This window comes from Corythoichthys intestinalis, chromosome 4, assembly GCF_030265065.1.
Source record: "Corythoichthys intestinalis isolate RoL2023-P3 chromosome 4, ASM3026506v1, whole genome shotgun sequence".
NCBI lineage: Eukaryota > Metazoa > Chordata > Actinopteri > Syngnathiformes > Syngnathidae > Corythoichthys > Corythoichthys intestinalis.
Genome location: NC_080398.1, coordinates 7,346,874 through 7,354,403, shown reverse-complemented (window position 1 = coordinate 7,354,403; position 7,530 = coordinate 7,346,874).

Sequence of the window (7,530 nt, the reverse complement as noted above, 5' to 3'; positions counted from 1 at the left end):
GACATCAATTAATGATTCTATGCTAAAAACGACACATTTTGAATAATAAACATAATTAATTACCTTCGTTTTATGGCTTGGTTGAAACAAAAGCGGTTGCGCGACGTCTGTAAACGGGGGTTTTCAGGGTAAAACGGACAAATTAAAAATAGTTCGGGGGCTTCATATACCTTGAATCAGCTATGGCAGCATATAGACATGTTGTTATATCAAACACAACAGTTGTTTTGGCTTAGAATACAGCAGTTTATTTTAAAGAGGGTTGCAAGAGCAGAAACAGCTTTTTCAGTCTTGTCTGTGTTTTCCGCCATATATATATTAGGGCCGTCAAACGATTAAAATTTTTAATCGAGTTAATTACAGCTTCAAAATTAATTAATCGTAATTAATCGCAATTAATCGCAATTCAAACCATCTCTAAAATATGCCATATTTTTATGTAAATTATTGTTGGAATGGAAAGATAAGACACATGACGGATGTATACATACAACATACTGTACATCAGTACTGTATTTGTTTATTGTAACAATAAATCCACAATGGCATTATTAACATTCTTTCTGTTAAAGTGATCCACGGATAGAAAGACTTGTAGTTCTTAAACGATAAATGTTATAGTAACAAGTTATAGTAATTTTATATTAAAACCCCTCTTCATGTTTTCGTTTTAATAAAATTTGTAACATTTTCAATCAAAAGTAGAGTTAATATAATAATAATAATAAAAATAACAATAATAAAAATAGATCGAAAAGTTTTACGTGTATTTTGCATAGCTAAATTGATATGGAATGCCAGTTTATTTAGCATTGTTGTTTAACTGTGTGTCAGAATAGGGTCTCATTACTATAGACTAAGGTGCTTTTCTTTTTGAGAACTTTTTTTTTTTTTTTTTTGAGAGATAGGAATATTATTTTTGTTGTGGTTTCACTAGACGATACTTATGTTTGTTGTGAAGGAGAAGCTTATGCCAATCAACGGCGCGCCTGTGTCCACTCGCCTTTACTGTATAACATATACAGGGGGGAGAACAAGTATTTGAGACACTGCCAATAGGTTTTGGCAGTGTCTCAAATACTTGTTCTCCCCACTGTATCTGTATATATCTTACCCAAAATAAAACAAGAGACACATAATTGCCACTAAAAGACAGAAAACTTACCGAAATATGTGTGGAGCACAAATAGCAATTTGCATTGCATTGTGAATACAGCATAAACGTCTCTCAACTACTAATTCTCCCACGTTTAGAAGACATAACATGAGTATGGAACGGCGCTGCCCCCAAGCGGCCGGTGGCATTCTCTTCACTCTTAATGTCCATAAACAAGAGGTGGGCAAACTATTCCACAAAGGGCCGCAGTGGGTGCGGGTTTTTGTTCATACCCATCATGAGAACAGCCTTTCACCAACCTGGTTTCTTACAAGTGCAATCAGTTGATTGCAGTCAGGTGCTTCTTGGTTCCACTGAAACCTCATTGGTTTAACTGTTTGTGCTGAATCAGTTGGAACAAAGACCAGGACCCGCTGCGGCCCTCGAGGACCGGTTTGCCCACCCCTGCCATAAACGGCCTCATTGTAATGTTTGAGGCAATATGCCAGCGGATGCGATAATTGCGTCAAATATTTTAACGTGATTAATTTAAAAAATTAATTAACGCCCGTTAACGCGATAATTTTGACAGCCCTAATATATATATAAAATTTTAATTATTAAGCACCATTATATTTTATACTTACTGTATACAGTATATTGTATCATTTATTTTAATTACACATTGATTACAGCCCCAAGCAACACTCCAGTTCTTTAACTCATTGTCTGCCATTGACAACACTAGACCTCCAATTTCTTTAAAATGGAAGGATTGGCCGTGGATGCTCGTCTTTCAGTGCCATTGGACAAACATTCATTCGCCCCTCCCAGTTGAAATGAATTGGACATCTAGCACTGGCAATGACGGCGAATGAGTGCTCTGTAAGTGGTTAAAAAAAAAACCAAAAAAAGGTAATTTGTGCATGAAACTCTTAAGTATACAGGTTATATACTGTATTTGTAACATTTACGAAACAACATGCAAGCTGTTTAAAAATGATCCATTTACTGTAATGTCATGTCAATCAAACAGCACTGTCTCAAAATGGCCGACAAGCGAGCATGATATCAAGGCCTATAACATCAAAGTCAAATGTGCATCAACTTTGAGATAAAGATTACTCAAATTTTCAAACATTGTTTCATCAAAAACAACATAAGTCTTTTTAAGGCATACTTAAGAATAATAACTTTTTTTGGTGTAAATTTCAACTTCCAGCCTTAAAACCGATTTAGTACAGTTTGTCATCACCCAAAACGTTTAGAAATCTGTCATTAAGTCTGTGCGTTAAGATTGTTTCAGTCTGTCAACTCTGTCCCAAGATGGCTGCCAGTTACAAATGGTCAAAAACTCGATGGCCGACAGCTCCTGATATTGTGAGCCAGGCCACGCCCCTTAAAGGTACACATGCAAAATCACCGATCCTACCATAATTGCAATTTACTTTTTCCACTTTTTATGGTTTTTCTGTTAAAAATAGGACATCTACCCTCATATATGATATCTATGGTGTCAGAACTTAAGCCTTTAAAGAGTACTCATTTGAGTGCCCTACAATGGGTTAAAATCGCGAATGGCGATTAGGGAAAAAATGCGCTATTGCTCATGTACGACCTTTTAAGAAAAAAAATTGGCGCTGACAACACTGCACTGATCGTATCTGGTATCGGGTCCAACTTGACCGGACCGCTTGATTCAGTTGTCGGCGCGGAGGTGAGTCCAGTCTTCCGTGTTGGGTCAAGGTCACGTACTAAAGCCGCGTTTCCACCAAGAGGTGTCCTCGCATACACTTGTTTAAGGTCCAAATATCGTGCCCGGTTTTTGGGTCAGGCATCAGACTCTTCAGTCGTAGTCTTGGCTTTCAGTTCTAAGGGGTGTTCTCGTGTCTACAAGTTCTCCAGCCCACAAACGGTTCTCGGATCGTAGAAATCATGGTACGACACTCGCAAGTCCCCAAAGTCTTGATCCCGGTTTGGGTTTGAGTCATTCCTCAAACATTTGGCCTCAGTTCCTTAGCGTCGAAACCCTGATCTCAAGTCCTCAAATTCTTGGTCGTGACTTGTCTCATGTCCTTCATCAAAGCCAACTTTTGCCCTCAATTCCTTGGTCTTGATCTTGACTTGATCATCAAAGTCTTGATCCTGAGTCCTTAAAATCTCAGTCTTGACTTTGCCTCCGTTCCTCAGAGTCTTGACCTCAAGTCATCAAACCTTGGCCTCAATTCCTTCGTTGTCATCAAAGCCTTGGTCTCAAGTCCTCAAATTCTTGAACGTGACTTGTCTCATGTCCTTTGAGTATTGATTTCGAGTTTTTCGCAGTTCCTTAGTCTTCATCTTGAGATGGTCATCAAAATTGACCTCAAATTCTCCAACTTTTCCCCTCAATTCCTTAGTCTTAGTTTTGAGCTTGACATCAATATCTTGATCTCGAGTTCTTCAAATCTTAGTCTTGACTATGCTGCCGTTTCTCAGAGTGTTGAGCTCAAGTCCTCAATTATTTGGCCTCAATTTAGCAGTCAAAGTCTTAATCTGATGTCCTCAAAGTCTTGATCTTGAGTTGGTCGAAATTCCTCAGTCTTGTTCCTCGCCTCAAGTCCTGAAAATCTGTTTTGACTTTTCAATTCCCTAAACACTTGACCTCTTCCCTTTAATTCCTTAGTCTTAGTTTTGATCTTGACTTGGTCATCAAATTCTTGATCTCGAGTCCTTCAAATCTTAGTTTTGACTTTGCCACTGTTTCTCTGAGTCTTGACCTCAAGTCCTCAAACATTTGGCCTCAATTCCCTAGTCTCAACTTGGCGGTCAAAATCTTGATCATGTCCTAAAAGTTTTGACCTTGAGTTGGTCAAAATTCCTTAGTCTTGTTCTTTGTCTCTAGTCCTGAAAATCTGTTTTAACTTTTCAATTCCTTAAACACTTGACCTCAAGTCCGTCAGCTTCTGCCCTCAATTCTTTAGTTTATATCTTGATGCGGTTGTCAAGGAGTTGATCTAAAATCCTTAAAATCTTAGTCTCGACTTTGTCTCAATTTCTTAAAAGTCTTGATCTTTACTTGGTCTCAATTCCTTAGTCTTTTTCCTTGTCTCATGACCTCAAAATTTGTTTTGACTGCCTCAATTCCCTTAAGTGTTGTTCGCAAGTCCTCCAGCTTTTGGCCTTGGTTCCTCGGTCTTGATGTTGACTTAGTTCCTTAGTCTTGTCCTTGATATTATTTTCAAAGAGGTGATCTCAAATCCTTAAAATCTTAATCTCGATTTAGGCTCAAGTTGTTAGTTTTGATCTTGACTTGGTCTTGGTTCCTCGATGTTGACTTAGTTCCTTCGTCTTGTTCTTGACATGGTCTTCAAAGAGTTGATCGAGAGTCCTTAAAATCTTGGTCTCGACTTTGTCTCACGTTTTGAAAGTCTAGATCTTGGTCTTGATCTTTACTTGGTCTCAATTCCTTAGTCTTGTTCCTTGTCACAGGACCTCAAAATCTGTTTTTACTGCCTCAATTCCCTTAAGTCTTGTTTGCAAGTCCTCCAACTTTTGGCCTTGGTTCCTCGATCTTGATGTTGAATTAGTTTCTTAGTCTTGTCCTTGACATGGTCTTCAAGAGTTGATCTTACATTTTTAATCTCGGCTTTGTCTCAAGTTTTTAGTCTTGAGCTTGACTTGACCTCAATTCCTTATCCTTGCTTCTTGTCTGTGGACCTCAAAATCTGTTTTGACTGCCTCAATTCCCTTAAGTCTTGTTCTCAAGTCCCTCAACTTTTGGCCTTGGATCCTCGGTAAGTTGTTGACATGGTCTTCAAAAAGTTGACTCGGAGTCTTCAAAATCTTAGTCTCGATTTGGCCTCACTTCCTTTGTCTTGATCGCCGTCCTCAAGATCTGGGACTTGACGTTTTCCTCAGATCATGACATAGTCTCAACTCCTTGAGTCTTTACCTTATGACGAGTCCTTGAGTGCTACTTGCCAACCACTCTTCGATCGTAGACTTGGCTGTGTTTATCAACAAAGTGACCAAACGGTGCAAAAAAACAGGACTCTAATTCCAGAGGATCAAGCAGTCATTGCGCTTCTTCGATGACCGATCACGACAACGGGAAATAAAAAAATGCGATGGACACCGCTCGGTGGAAACGCGGTTCTCAGTTTTTGCTGTCTCTTGGGTCGTCCGAGCTCCGCTCTCCTCAAAGTTTGGATGACGACGAGTTTTCTCAGCGCCATTGACGGCGATAAATGTTTGGACATCTATCGCCATCAATGGCAAAAAAAAAAAAGTTCATCTGGATGTCAATAATATAGGACTAAGCTACGGAATAAACGCTTAAAACAATGCTAGCCTTGCAAAAAAATATAAGCGGACCAGTAATACAATCGAAAAGCACAAACAACGCTCGCATGCAGTTCACTGCCTCGCCAGCAGGAGGCGACAAATCCCCCCCTCGCAACTTAAGCGTTTGCCGTGTGTTTCGTGTGCATTTTTTGTGACTACTCCAAAGATGAACATTTTGTATGAAAACGGATATAGCAAAAGGACAGCCGGGGAAATTATTTTTGTAAGTTTTACAACGTTTATTAAAAATTAAAAAAGGGTGAAGAAGAATGTATATGTTGCTTCCAATGGAGCGGTACGCAATTGAAATATATATATATTTATAGACGCATCTCATGGGGTGTTTTTTTTTTTTTTTTTCAATGATGATTATTTGGTTGTCAGTTATATTCACGTTTTTTGTTTTCCCTCCAGCGACACTAAAAGAAAATGGCTTGTCTTTATTATAATTTTTTTTTTACAGGTAAATTGCATGCAAGTATGCATGTAAATCCATCTGTAAACCAAATGTGTGCATTATTTTTAACAGCTGTTTTTTTTTTTTTAGTACTTTTATTGTTTAAATACTTTTCCAGGCTGCCGAGTGTGCAATGTGGACGGAAAGAATATTTTGGCGTTATGACTTGGATTAGGTTGTTGTTATAATCCCGCCCCACTTTTTGCACCATTTGAATAAATTTTCCTTTGTATTTGAAGGACGCTGCATAGAACTTTTTGTCTTTCTTTCAAATACTGGATGGAAAAATTTGAAGTGAAATTAAAAAAATATGAGTAATAATTATAATGTAATAAAGGAAAAACAAAATATAAATTGTTCAAATACATGTATTTTTCATTGAATTTTTGGAAATCCAATTTTAAAAAAACAATGTTTTTTTTAATCATGAAAAAAATTATATTTATTTTGTTGAAATACATAAAAAATATACAAATTCAAATAAAACTAGCCCTGCAAGCAGGACTCAACGGGCCCTCGGGAGTCCTGTGTTGATTTATCCAATTTCTTTTCGGTGATTTTTTGGGGGGTCATTAGGTTTTTTTGCCCTTGGAGGAGGAGTCGGTCTCGTAAAAAAGGCCATTTTCTGTTCCCAGCAGGGTGCGCCAGGCCTAATGGGTGATATTTTTAAATGAAGTCGAGTTCAGGCTGGGATACATCACGTACATGCCAAATATGAAAAAGATTGAACGTTGTATGGGGGAGGTATTAGTCATTTTCTGAATTTGGTGTTTTGTCAAAAAAAAAAAAAATGTCCGACTTTGGCACCCCATCGACTTTGGCATGATGAAAAATACATCGTATCTTTTTTTCTTCTACAGATGAAGTAGCAGAGTGTGAACCCTAAACCCTAACACATAAAAAAAACAACCCACACAGGTCAGCCCGTGAATGAAAACTCACCATTTTGATATGTGCAAATTTTAGTGAGTTTTTGAGCATGTTCAGAACTTCAAATTGGCCATTTTCATTTGCCCTGAAGAAGCTCTAACCCTAACCCTAATCCCCAAGTAAACCCGACTTTAGTACTCCGCCCAGGTCAGGCCCGTGAATGAAAACTCACCATTTTGATAACTTAACATCTCATATGTGTCATGAAGAGTCTCACCAATTTTGAGGAAGATCCAACTAACTGCCTCGGCGCAATGGTATCAAACGTGCACCCTGGTTTTCGAGAAAAATGGCATGTTTTTCAATATTCAATCCAAAATACCCGATTTCCTGTTGGGTTTGGAATATGGGTGCAAGAGACTTTTTGAAGCATTTTGGCCCAAGGTATCGACTCCCCACATTTCATCGCTCTACGTTGAAAAAACCTAAATGGAGAGGCCTTTTTTTTAATTCCAGGGGGCGCCACTGAGCCATTTTTTGACATTTTTTCACAAGGTTGCCAAATTATCGAAATTTTCGCAAATCCACATGTTTGTTCAAATTTGGGTGAGTTTTTGAGCCTGTTAAGACCTCCAAATGGGCCATTTTCATATGCCATGAAGAAAGAATAATAATAATCCTTTGCAGAACAATAGGGCCTTCGCACCATGTTGGTGCTCGGGCCCAGGGCCGGCCCAGCCTATACGCAGACTATGCAGCTGCATAGGGCCCCTGACCACTAGGG